Raw genomic sequence first — 14,605 nt, 5'->3', positions numbered from 1 at the left:
AAATCTGCGTTTAGACGTAAATCTGCGTTTAGACATAAATCTGCGTTTAGACGTAAATCTGCGTTTTGCAGATTACTTTTTGAGCTGTACAATAGCAGCACATTGTCTTTATACTTCTGCTTAAACTGCGCTTAGACGCAAACTGTGTTTAGACGCAAACTGCGCTTAGACGCAATCTGCGCTTAGACGCAAACTGCGCTTAGACGCAATCTGAGTTTAGACGCAATCTGCATTTAGACGCAAGCTGTGTTTAGATGCTAACTGTGTTTAAACGTAAACTGCACTTAATCATAAGTTATCTTAGAATCGGCTTTTGCATCAAAATAGTGTTTATCGAACGAACGCAGCTTTCGTTTTTAATCGCTGAAAGATTTCCGCTGCACTAATTCACCCCCCCCTCTTAGTGCTCTCGATCCTAACAATTGGTATCAGAGCTGGGTATTTCTCATTTCGGATTTACACCTGAGAGAAATGGTTCTTCAAGAGGGCTTTTCGGTCTTTCGTCCACCGTTGTTTAACAGATTGGACTACACTTATTGGAAAACTCGAATGAGAGTTTTCTTGATTTCTACGAATTTAGACTTATGGAGTATCATTGAAAACGGTTTTCAACTTCCCTCCAAACCGATGAACGAATGGTCGGATTTGGAGAAGAAGTATTTTTCTTTAAACGCAAAGGCTATGAATGCCTTATTTTGCGCATTGGACAAAAATGAGTTCAATCGGATTTCTACGTGTGAAACGGCTTTTGACATTTGGCGAATTCTTGAAATCATGCACGAGGGAACTAGTAGAGTCAAAGACTCGAAAGTTAACTTTTTATTGCATAATTTTGAGCTTTTTCAAATGCAACCAAGCGAGACTATAAGCGACATGTACACCCGTCTCACGGATGTCGTCAATAGTTTAAGAGCTCTTGGAAAATGTTTTTCGGATTTTGAACTCGTAAATAAGATTTTGCATTCTCTTTCTAAAAAGTGGGATTCAAAAGTAACTGCAATACAAGAAGCTAAAAATCTAAACAACTTACCACTTGAAGAACTAATTGGTTCATTGATGACATATGAAATGGTGCACAATGCACATGATGAACATGTTGAACACAATCACCTTCCAAAGAACAGGAAGGATTTGGGACATAGAACATTTGAAGACCACTCGAGCATAAGCTCAAGTGATGGTGAACTTAAACTACAAATGAAACGAAAATTCAAAAGCAAAAAGAATGGAACTACTTGCTTTAAACGCAAGAAGAAGAACAAAAATTGGAATGAATCGAGCTCCTCTGAAGACAAGAAAGTCAACAAAAGCAAGGCGGCAAACTACGCCTTACCAGCCTACGACATTGAGGTAATTAAAATGCCTTTGGTTTATTTTGAAATTACTTGATGCTTTCATGATATATTTTCTTTTTTAGTTTAGAATTAATTTTCTTGAAAATTACATGTTTAAAAATAAAAATACAAAAATTATGATCATGCTGATAATTTCGAAAATGATAATATTGCATATTTTATGATAAACAAACAAAATGATTTTGATCATGGTTAAGAAGTAATAATGTGTATCATGTTTGATTAACATTGTTGAATGAAATCACGTTTGATTTAAAGTAATGCATAAAGATATAATATTAAATGGTTATTAACAATTTTATGCATGAGATTTTAAGTTATCCATAATCATGAGCTTGTTTGATCTTCTTGATTTAATTTCATGATCTATAACAAAAATCATGTTTGAATATATGAAAGTGTTAATTTCATTGGTATCCTAACAATCGGATTTTCTCATACACTTATGAAAAATATTTTTCTAAAATGGATTTGATGAAATGATTCCTGTTTATAAATTACATCTTGAAATATGAATGATAGTGTTTTTGCTTGCAAAGATTTGTTTCACATTCATATCTCCTATGATTCATGTGCAGAAAAAGAATTTATAAATCATGATACAATGAGATTTCTTATGCAAAAATAAAGTGCTTTTGTGATTCTTTTCTAAAGAGAATAATTATTAAAATCATGATCTTGATAATTATAACATGAAGCTCTTTATAAATCAAGATCGTTCATTATGCTCCCTACATTTATCAAAAAGGAGTTCTTCAAATGAAATGCAATTCAATGAAGTGTCATCTTGAAACTTGGAATATTTTAAAATGTGATCTTGATAAGAATGTTTCAAGTTGCTCTTTGTACTATATCTTTCCGAATGAATCATGAGCCTTGATATCATATATTTCATAATACAAGATTTCTTTGCCTTATGTCTTGAACTTTCATGCTTATCTTAATTTGGCATATAAAGACTAAGGCATGCTTAGATGAAAAAGAATCACTTAAAAAAAAAAATGCTTTTCCCATCTGATCGAGATTAATGATTTCATGATATTTTGTGAATCTCGAAATTAATTTTAATGACTTGATTATGAATTTCAAGTTAATGATTTGATTTGAATCAGTTTTATCTAAATCATAATCTTGATCTTGCAAAATTAATCATTCTCCTATGTTTCAAAAATTCCTTAAATGCCTTATGTGATGATTGAAAACTAACTTGCTCTATGATGAATTACGAATCATGACTTGATTTATGATGTAAATGCCTTGAAATGATTGAAATATTTAACACTTTTATGCTCTTCCCCCTACTTTCTTCTTGTTTTCAATGATAAAATGGGGAGAAGTTTTGATCATGCATGGTAGGATATAATTTGACAAAATTGATACCATCATGATATGAAACATTTATGATGTGCAATTATGCATGCAATACTTGTGCTTTCTAATTATGATGTGATGTATTGCATATGATGTAAATCATGATTTAAAATGCTATGAGTGCCAAGTTACACATTTTGAGAAGAAATTGTTATATTGAAACATTAATGTAATTATGAATGGTGATATGATATCATGCATGTAATACTTCAATTTATGATAATGATGCATGCAATGATAAAATATTCATGATGAAAAATTGTCTTGACATTCATAACTTGATTATTCATCATTTGTCATGATTTTGAAATCGTTGTAAAAGGAAAAGAGAACTACAAAACTGTATTCTCTCTTTCTTTTTTACAATGACAAAGGGGGAGATAGCTAGCTTGTACAAGTCAAGAAGATGCAAAAACTTGATTGCTAGCTTGCCTATTTTAAGTAGCAAAGATTGCTAACTTGCTTATTTCAAGAAGAAAAATTGTCTTCTTGAACATCACTATCTTGAATATCTCAAGAAGCAAAACTTGCAATTTGCACATTGCAATAGGAAGCAAGAATCATGAGCTTACACAAGAAAGCTATCTTGCATTTGCTTTCGAAATTTTTGCTAGCTTATATATTGTGAAACTTGTATATCATAAAAATTGCTAGCTTGTTGGTCTAAAGAGAAGCAAAAAGTTGCTATCTCAAAAGAAGCAAATGTGCTATCTTGCCTATCTCAAGAGGCAAAAATGCTAACTTGCGCATCTAGCAAAGTGAGCAAAATTTTCAAGAAGCAAGAGTTGCCTTCTTGAACATCTCTAATTTGCTAGCTTGCATGTTGTAGAACTTGCTATCTTGAACATTACCAAAAGTGCTATCTTATATGCTATAAAACTTGCATATCTAAAATTTGATAGCATGAATGTTCTAAGCATGATGTAACACTTGCTAAATCTTCTAGCTCCAAGATTGCATGATGATAAAACTTGATATTATGAATTTCATACAATGAGTTGAACCAATATCACACACAAACGATTAATTGTGATACTTCTCGTTTTTGTTGATGACAAAGGGGGAGAAGTATGTTGATGACATGACATGTGATGCATAAGTTTATGCATATGTTCATGTTGACGTGTTGCAAGTATTCATGATGAATATTGCAATGACTTGAATTCAGTTTGAATTCAAGGTTCTATCAATATGGCATATTGATAGGGGGAGTTTATTTAAACTCCGGGAGTTAAGTTTAACTTCGTCATCAAGTGGTTGTCATCATCAAAAAGGGGGAGATTATTGAATCTCGTATTTTGATGATGAAACTACTTGATATATGTTTATGATTTAATCTGCGTTTTGAGTGACGCAGGATGCTTCGATCAGGATGAGACAATTAAAGCAGGAAAATCATGTTGTGCCGAAGGAACATGTCAGAAGATTGGACGTCGGGCCGGTGGATCGGTCGACGTATCGACAGAAGGCTTTGGGCCGTGGACTCGGGCATCGGGCCAAGAAGAGCGGGTATTGTGCCAAGGATATCGGAGTTGCGGAGTCAACTGGCCAATTGGGCAATAGGCTGCAGGAGAGGACGATGCGTCGAAGAATCAGACGAAGCGTCGAGGGACCAATGACATGTCGGACAACTTGGTTAATTGCTTAGGATTAATTGTCTCGATCGAAGTTTTGTTTTGTTGTGCAGGATTAACTATGATAACGATGAAGACATAAAGCGAAACAAAGTGTCGGAGTCAAGCGCGAAGGATTTGTTGCGAGTTCGAGAGTTCGACGGAAGTCCGAAGGTTCGTCGGGAATGCTACCGGAACTAGCCGAGAATGAGTTGGGAGCTTGCCGAAGGGTTTTTCGGAAGCTCGCTGGAAGGTTCATTGGAAGTTCACGGAGCTCACCGAGAAAGATCGGAGCTTGCCGAAGAAGCTCGTTGGAACTCGTTAAGATCAAATCGTGAAGTCTAGGGGCTTGCCGGGAGTCCGCAGAATGGTTTCCGAGAGTTCATCGGAAGACCGCCGGAAGTTTGCCGAAAGCTCGCCAAAAGAAGTCTTGACTTGCGGACCTTGTAATAGCTTAGAAAATGTCTTTAAATTCATAGTTAGCATGTTAATTAGGGTTAGGATTAGGTGTTAATCCTATAACCCAATAGGGGCCAATTAGGCCCAAGTTCGGACTGGTTTGGACCAAGTTTGGAGCCAAACCAAGTGAGCTGCAATAGTAAAACAGGTGGCACCGCCAGGATTGGAGGTGGCACCGCCAGGGTTGGAGGTGGCACCGCCCAAGCTATGTCTCCCAGTGAGACTGGGCGGTGCAACCGCCCAGAGCTCAAGTTTCGAGCCCTGCCTGGCGGTGCAACCTCCCTGACAGAGTGGTGGCACCGCCTGAGCTCAGTCTTCGAGCTAGACTGGGCGGTGCAACCTCCCTGACAAAGAGGTGGCACCGCCTGAGCTCAGTCTTCGAGCTAGACTGGGCGGTGCAACCTCCCTGACAGAGAGGTGGCACCGCCTGAGCTCGGTCTTCGAGCTCTGCCAGGCGGTGCAACCTCTCCAGTCAAGAGGTGCAACCGCCTGATCCCGAAATTCCGGGATTTGATCATTTTGAGCTCCAAATTTGAATTGGATTGGGGCCTATAAATACCCCACCCATTCAGCACTGAAAGGATACAGATCCACACCGAATTCTTGATCTGTTCAGTGATTCTAAGAGCTCAAATTTGTGTAAAGTCCAAAAGTTCTCCTCATTTCTGTTCTTCAAGTCTTGAGTTGTAAAGAGAGGAGAGAAAGGATCTGTAAGGGTTGTCTCCTGAGCCCGTCAAAAGGAGAGAAACTGTAAAAGGGCAGTTGGCCTTCGCCTATTGAAGGAAGGCCCCTAGTTGACGTCGGTGACCTCGCCGGTGGAGGAAGCCAAAAGTGGAGTAGGTCAAGACTGACCGAACCACTCTAAATCTTTGGTTTGCGTTTATTTTGAGCACTTTATCATTACTGTAAACCTCCTACATAGCTACTGCTCTCTATGCTTTTATGAACAAGTTTCTAAGTTCTAATATTTCCGAATGTGGATTCAGACGTCAATAGGTGTTTTCGTATGATCTTTACATTGCAGCTTACATTTACGTCTTGAATCTGTTTATAACTGCGAACTGTCTTCTGCGCTTTTACGAACGAGTTTCCTTGCAGTTTACATTTACATTTTGATTCTATTTATAACTGCAAACTGTCTTCTGCAATTTTACGAACGAGTTTCAACATTTAGACGTAAAACTGCATTCAGACGTAAATCGGCTTTCCTCGCACAATCATCAGATTTCAGCTTACTTTTACGTCTTAATTTCAACTGCATACTGCCTTCTACGAGTATACAAACGAGTTTCAAAGTTCAGACGTAAATCTGCGTTTAAGACGTAAATCTGCGTTTAAGACGTAAATCTGCGTTTAGAGGTAAATCTGCGTTTAGACGTAAATCTGCGTTTAGACATAAATCTACGTTTAGACGTAAATCTGCTTTTTGCATATTACTTTTTGAACTGTACAATAGCAGCACATTGTCTTTATACTTCTGCTTAAACTGCGCTTAGACGCAAACTGTGTTTAGACGCAAACTGCGCTTAGACACAATCTGTGCTTAGACGCAAACTGCGCTTAGACGCAAACTGCGCTTAGACGCAATCTGAGTTTAGACGCAATCTGCATTTAGACGCAAATTGTGTTGAGACGCTAACTGTGTTTAAACGTAAACTGCACTTAATCATAAGTAATCTTAGAATCGGCTTTTGCATCAAAATAGTGTTTATCGAACGAACGCAACTTTCGTTTTTAATCGCTGAAAGATTTCCGCTGCACTAATTCACCCCCCCTCTTAGTGCTCTCGATCCTAACAGAGCTCCCAGTAGCTCCCGATCATACCTCCATATGATCTCATCCCTCACGGGACAATGTCGTGTGTGTCGCATTGCCACGAACTATTCCACCACGATCCGCTGCACCATGTCGCCTCCAGGTGACATCTCCATTGCATTCTGATCTTTGTGGAATAAACTCAAATTGTGAACCCTCCATGTGTGGCCTCTGCCAATACATCGCAGGGTCTCCTCCACCTTCGATTTTGTTCACTCCTTTGGCAATCGACCTTCATCCACCTACTCTTGAGTCACACTTAGATGAAGCACCACTCTAGGACAGTCCGTCGCCTAGTAGCTCCCGAAGTCCACCGACTTCACTGTAGTTTGTGCACCATTGTCTGGATCCTGGGCCTCTGCCCCTACCAGCACAATCTCCGCTGCGCACTGCTTCCTTCATGGCAACTTGAATGGCAACACTGTGGCATATTCTTCAAGAGTACCCGCCTCTGCGTCCTCTTGCCCCGTGCTAAGACCTTCTGAACCCAACTTTGCCTCCGTAAATTGAGTCGCCTTAGTTCCTCCATCAAATGCTCCTCTGAGATAAGGTGCATGTGCCCAGAAGCTCCCTTCGTCTTTGGCACCATGCAAGATGAGTCTGCTCCGTCAGAATGAAGGACCCATGGAACAACATGATCCTACCCTTGCCTCTGCAAGAGTTCATGTCTTTGACCTCTGTCTAAGGAATGCACTGTGCTTCTGCTCCATGTTCCAACTTCTCTACTGGCTCCCTTCATGCGGCTTGGGTACTTCGCCAAGTTACACCCAAGTTGCTCCACTCCTCGTTTTTGCATTGAGTCGATGGTGGCCCTCGCGCCCTCCATTCCATGGGTCAGCCCTCCCTTGAGTCCGATCTCCATATCGACTCTAAGTGTGCCTTCATTTAAGTTGCTTCAGGTCGCTCCCCCACTTGATCTCGCAATGCATCCACCAATGCATTCTCTCGAGCGAGATCATGCGACAACTCCTCGCCGCTTGCTCAGTCCATCGAGCTTCGTGAAGTTGTTGTTTGTGAGGTACTCCTCCTCAACATGTGAAGTCCATCTCACATGATTCTCCCTCTGGAGTGCCGAGACTTATCCCTCCTAGATAACTGTCCCATTGGAGCAACATCTCTCTTCGTTTCGGAGACCACCATCCCCTTGGACTACTCCGATCTGTTGAACAAACTGTGCATTGTTCTGCCTCTTGCAAACGCACTTGCTAGATTGCGCCTCCACGTCAATACAGCCACCGCCGCACCCCTCAAGGCCTAGCAACATGCTAAACTCGTTGCACACTTCAGCCTCCTCCGGACGTATCCTTCACATGACGAAGAGAAAGTTTCAATGCTCCATGGCACCGAGTCTCGGTCGCCTTGGGATGGCCACGAACATTCCATCGTCTGCATACAAGCCCATGCATGAGTACCAAATTCTTCGAGTTAGCAATTCCCCTCACCTCTGTGAGCTTTGCATAACTCTTTTGATCGTTGAACAACTCATTCCACCTTGGATGGTCTCATTATTGCCAAGCGCCTTGCTTGCCTAGAGCACCATCAAGTATAGTTGTCAACGTTGAGCCGTAGCTCAAACTGAGCCATCCCAACCTTTGTGCGCTCCAAATTCAACCAAGCTTGCCTGTTCTCGTGGTGCCTCTTGCGTGAAGGGTTGGCCATTCCTCTGAATGCCAATCTCAGATGCTCGCTCCTCTGAGCGACTCTTTTCCCTGCATCTCCATGCCCGTTTTCCCTCAAACGGTCGCGCGTGTGCTGACTGCCCTCAACGCAGCCCCGCTAGGTCCCCCACGTTTGCATGTCAAGTGTTTCTATGAGTGCTTGTCCCGCTCTGATACCATAATGTCACGACCTTAGCTGGTTTTGCCTAAGGCGTGCGGCACCCTCGCGTGTCCGTCCGCAAAGGTCAGCCTCCCCGAAGCCTCCCATTGTCCCTTAGGACCAACAAAAGAGAGAACGGGTTAAAGAGAACGCCTCAATCGGGATCCACAAGCAAACATGTCCGAAAAATACTTCATAGACAATGCAAATTACAAACAGACTTTACAAGCTCTGAATAGTTGCACAACAAAGGGTAAAATGGTCCATTATAGACCGAAAAGCTCTCGCACGTGTCCACATGACACAACCTTTATTTACAAGCCTAAATAGGCCACCAACCCAACTAACATGGGACTATTTAGCCTTCGGCCGCCCCTCTACCTGCTGTACAAGGCATGAACATGCCAAAAGACAACGGACAGACATAAGCATTACATCCAACATCTTGTTTAGAAGTTTGTCCGTTACAGAACGTCAGGACTTCCGATGAACTCTCGAACTCCCAACGAAATCACGTTTTAGACTCTAGGACTCCATTTTACTTTATGCCTTGCTATCGTAGTTAATCCTGCACATGTAAAAACATACTTTGATCTAGAAAATTAATACTAAGCATGAATCATGTTGTCCGGCATGTCATTGGTCCATCGACCCTTCGTCCGATTCTTTAGTGCATCGTCCTCTCTTGTGGCATATTATCCAATCGGCCAATTGACCTCCGCAACTCCGATATTCTTAGCACAATATCTGCTCTTCTTGGCCCGATGCCCAAATCCATGGCCCGAAGCCTTATGTTGATACGTCGACCGATCCTTCAGCACGACGTCCAATCTTCTAACATGTTTCTCCGGCCCAATATGATTCTTTCTGTTTTAAATGTCTCTCCCTGATCGAAGCATCATACGTCACACAAAACGTAGATCAAATCATAAACACTTATCAATTGGTTTCATCATCAAAAAATGAGATTCAACACTTCCGACGATCTCTCAGTAATGTTCCGGCAGACTCCCGGCAAGCTCCTAGACTTCACAATGATCTTCTTGGCGAGTTCCGACGAACTTCTTTGGCAAGCTCTAGGACTTCTCGGTCAATTCCGGCAAAACATTCGATGAACGTCTGGACTTCGAACGAACTCTCGAACTCCCAATGAAATCGTGTTCTTGACTCTGGGACTTTATTTTACTTTATGCCTTGCTATCGTAGTTAATCCTACACATGTAAAACACACTTCGATCTAGACAATTATTACTAAGCATGAATCATGTTGTCCGGTATGTTATTGGTCCATCGATGCTTCGTCTGATTCTTTGGCGCATCGTCCTTTCTCGTGGCCTTTTGCCCAATCGACCAGTTGACCTCTGCAATTCCGATATCCTTAGTACAATATCTGCTCTGTTAGGATCGAGAGCACTAAGAGGGGGGGGTGAATTAGTGCAGCGGAAATTTTATAATAATTTAAAAACCAAAAGCTGCGTTCGTTCAAAAACTATTATGATGCAAAAGCAAATTCTCAGTTTGTATCTAAGTGCAGTTTGCGTCTAAGCGCAGATTGCGTTTAAGCGCAGTTTTGCGTCTAAGCGCAGTTTTGCGTCTAAGCGCAGTTTTGCGTCTAAACTCAGATTTACGTCTAAATGCAGATTTACGTCTAAACGCAGATTTACGTTTAAACGCAGATTTACGTCTAAACGTAGTTTTACGTCTAAACGCAGATTTACGTCTAAACGCAGTTTTACGTCTAAACGCAGTTTTACGTCTAAACGCAGATTTACGTCTAAACGCAGTTTTACGTCTAGATGCAGATTTACGTCTAAATGCTGAAACTCGTTCGTAAAATCGTAGAGGACAGATTGCAGTTATCAATAGGATTAAAGTGTAAGTGTAAACTGCAAAGAAGCTCGTTCGTAAAAGCACGGAAAACAGTTCTGCAGAATCAAACATAAACGTAAACTGTAATGTATGAAAATACGAGTTTACGTCTGAATGCAGATTCGGAAGAACAGCACTTAGAACTTGTTCGTGAAAGCGCAGAGAGCAGTAGTAATGAGGGAGGTTTGCAGTAATGATAAAGTGCTCGAAAATAAACGCAAACCAGAGATTTAGAGTGGTTCGGTCAGCCTTGACCTACTCCACTTTTGGCTTCCTCCACCGATGAGGTTGCCGACGTCAACTAGGTGCCTTCCTTCAATGGGCGAAGGCCAAACTTCCCTCTTACAATTTCTCTCCTTTTGACAGGCTTAGGAGACAACCTTTACAGACCTTTCTCTCCTCACTTTACAATTGAAAACTTGAAGAACAGAAGGAGGAGACTTAAAGGCTTTACAACACTTTTGAGCTTCTAGAATCACAGAAAAGATCAAGATTTCGGTATAGGTCTGTATCTTTTCAGTGCTGAATGGGTGGGGTATTTATAGGCCCCAACCCAATTCAAAATTCGAGCTCAAAACGATCAAATCGATCAAATCCCAGAATTCTGGGATCAGGCGGTTGCACCTCTTGACTGGAGAGGTGGCACCGCCTGGCAGAGCTCGAAGACTGAGCTCAGCCGATTGCTCTTCTCTGCCAGAGCTCGAAGACTGAGCTCGATGGTTGCATCACCTGGCAGAGCTCGAAGACTGAGCTTGGTGGTTGCATCACCTGGCAGAGCTCGAAATCTGAGCTCGGTGGTTGCATCACCTGGCAGAGCTCGAAACTGAGCTCAGGCAGATGCACCTCTCTGCCAGAGCTCGAAGACTGAGCTTGGTGAATGCATCACCAGGCAGAGCTCGAGACTGAGCTCAGGCTGATGCACCTCTGCCAGAGCTCGAAGACTGAGCTCGGTGGTTGCATCGCCTGGCAGAGCTCGAAACTTGAGCTCTGGCGGTGCAACCTCTTGGCTGGGGCGGTTGCACCTCCCAGCCTCGCACCCCTGGCGGTTGCACCTCCTGGCTGGGGCGGTTGCACCGCCCAACCTCACAGCCCTGGCGGTTGCACCTCTAGGCTGGGGCGGTTTCACCGCCCAACCTCACAGCCCTGGCAGTTGCACCTCCAGGCTGGGGCGGTTGCACCGCCTGGTGCAATCAGGGTCCGAATGGTTCACTCCATTCGGCCCACTTTGAATCTTTTCAGGGGCCCAATTGCCCCAAGATTAAGCTAATGGGTTCACCTCCCATTTTCATGCTTAATCATCATGCTAACTATGATTAACTTTAAGACAACTTCTGCAGCTTTGCTCCGATGCGTCAATCGCTTCTTCCGGCGAGTTTCCGGCCAACTTCCGTCGATCATCCGATAAACCCTCGGTGATCCTTCTGCGGACATCTGGCATACTCCTGGACTTTGCGACGATCCACTTGGCGAGTTCCGACGAGCTTCGCTTGGCAAGCTTCTGGACTTCTCGGATCTGTTCTCTCTGAACCTCCGACGACCGTCCGAACTTCCGTCGAACTCTCGAACTCCCAACGTGATCATGATCTTGACTCCGGCGCAACTCCTGCTGCTTGTCTTACTCTTATCGTAGTTAATCCTGCACACTTATCTCAACACATAGATTAGATAACAAATGACAATTGACTTCATCATCAAAATCCGAGATTCAACAATCTCCCCCTTTTTTATGATGACAATCAATTGATAAAGGAGTTGTCCTTAACTCCCCCTATCTATATGCCATAGTTGAGATAAGTCAACCTTGAATTCAAGACCTAAGATTTCAAGTGACGTATTGATAAGTTAGATCAGTTAAACTTATCAATGCTCCCATCATGATGCCCATCATGATGTATCTCTTCAAGAATGATGTCAAGGCATGACATACATCATCAAGTTTGTATGATAGTGTTTGTAACCATTCATCATGTAATCATATAAAGCTACGAAGGACTTTTTACATGATGCTCACATTTGAGATTTTCTAGTAAGTTTGCATTTTCTATAGAATATCAAATCAAGATATGATGCAAACTATAGCACATGTTCACATATCTCTTGGTGATGCAAGGATGGCATAACATTGTTTATAGCATCACTCAGGTATTTGCAACTATGACATAGATATGATCATGGCAGTTCAGCTAGACATAGTGTTTATCAATTCATATGTTTCTCCCCCTTTGTCATCAACAAAAAGCATGATAGCATTATCAAGCATATAAAGGAAGTCATGACACATTATCAGGCATTATCAACATAGTGTTTGACGGAGGAAAGTCATTTTCCAAAGAGTTTTCATAAGAGTGTACGGGAACATCCCATTTTTAGCATACAACCCGAAAAATGAACTTCTTACATGCATTTGATTAAAAATATTTGTCACATAATTTGCAACATGTTTTTTGATCAAGCGTTGTCAAGGCATGTAATAGTAATAACATCCGAAAGATAATTTTAAGTATTCGGACACATCAACATTCCTAATTCTCTTCTTATGTAATCAAATTGTTCTTCACATAGGGGTTTTGTGAAGATATCAGCTAGTTGATGTTTGGTATCAATAAACTCTATGGTTACATCATGATTAGTGACATGATCTCATATAAAATGATGTCTAATATCAATGTGTTTTGTTCTTGAGTGTTGTATAGGATTTTTAGTTAAGCATATTGCACTCGTGTTATCACATTTAATGGGAATATCTTTAAGATTCACTTTGTAATCTTCTAAAGTGTTTTTCATCCATACAACTTGTGCACAGCATGCACTTGCTGCAATGTATTCAGCTTCGGTTGTTGATAGGGCAACCGAGTTTTGTTTCTTAGATGACCAGGATACAAGGGCATGTCCTAAAAATTGACATGATCCTGATGTGCTTTTTCTGTCTAGTTTACAGCCAGCGAAGTCCGCATCAGCATAGGCTGTTAATTCAAAATTTTCTGATTTTGGGTACCATAATCCTAGATTGGTAGTTCCATTAAGATATCTGAGTATTCTTTTGACTGCTTTGAGATGAGATATCTTAGGGTCTGATTGAAATCTAGCACAAAGTCCTACACTGAACATGATGTCTGGTCTGGTGGCAGTGAGGTAAAGTAAACTTCCTATCATACCCCTATAGGTTTTTTGATCGAAGCTTTCTCCATTCTCATCAATTTCTAACTTAGTGGAGGTGCTCATAGGGGTGTCAATGGCTTTTGAATTATTCATTTTGAACTTCTTTAGCAAACTCACAGCATATTTGGTTTGACTAATAAAGATGCCATTGCTTAGTTGTTTGATTTGTAGGCCTAAGAAGAATGTTAACTCTCCCATTAGACTCATTTCGAATTCATGACTCATAGTTTTCGCAAAGGATTCACAAAGAGATTCATTTGTAGAACCAAAGATAATATCATCAACATAAATCTGAACAATGAGAAAATCATTTTCAAAATTCTTGATAAACAATGTAGTATCAACCTTGCCTTTTATGAAATTATTTTCAATGAGAAAAGAGCTAAGTCTCTCATACCAAGCCCTTGGGGCTTGTTTTAAACCATAGAGAGCTTTAGTTAATCTAAACACATGATTAGGGTAGCCATTATTTTCAAATCCAGGAGGTTGTTCAACATAAACTTCTTCGGAAATGAAACCATTTAGAAAAGCGCTTTTAACATCCATTTGAAATAACTTAAAATTATTGCAACTAGCGTAGGCAAGGAGCATCCTTATGGCTTCCAATCGAGCCACAGGTGCGAAGGTTTCTTCGTAATCGATACCTTCTTCTTGGTTGAAACCTTTGGCCACTAATCTAGCCTTGTTTCTAACCACGATACCATTTTCATCTTGCTTGTTTCTAAAGACCCATTTAGTACCAATTACTAAATGGTCATTTGGCCTAGGAACAAGCGTCCACACCTCATTTCTCTCAAATTGATTTAATTCATCTTGCATTGCGATAATCCATGAATCATCTTTCATGGCTTCATCAACACATTTGGGTTCAATTTGGGAGAGAAAAGCGGCGTTGGCACAAAAGTTTTTAAAAGAAGATCGTGTTTGAACCCCCTTTGATGTGTCTCCTAGGATTAGCTCCTTAGGATGAGCATCTATATACTTCCAATCCTTGGGTAAGGATGTTTTGGAAGTGGATGCAACCAAGTTGCTAGTTGGAGACAGGGTTTCGTTTAAATTCAAGGAATCAAAATTAACATCATCATCAAGATCATTTTTCTTAATTTCTGAAATCTCATTGAAAACAACATGGATGGATTCTTCAAT

Source organism: Musa acuminata, chromosome BXJ1-5, assembly GCF_036884655.1.
Source record: "Musa acuminata AAA Group cultivar baxijiao chromosome BXJ1-5, Cavendish_Baxijiao_AAA, whole genome shotgun sequence".
NCBI classification, from domain to species: domain Eukaryota; kingdom Viridiplantae; phylum Streptophyta; class Magnoliopsida; order Zingiberales; family Musaceae; genus Musa; species Musa acuminata.
This window is presented reverse-complemented; position numbering follows the sequence as displayed.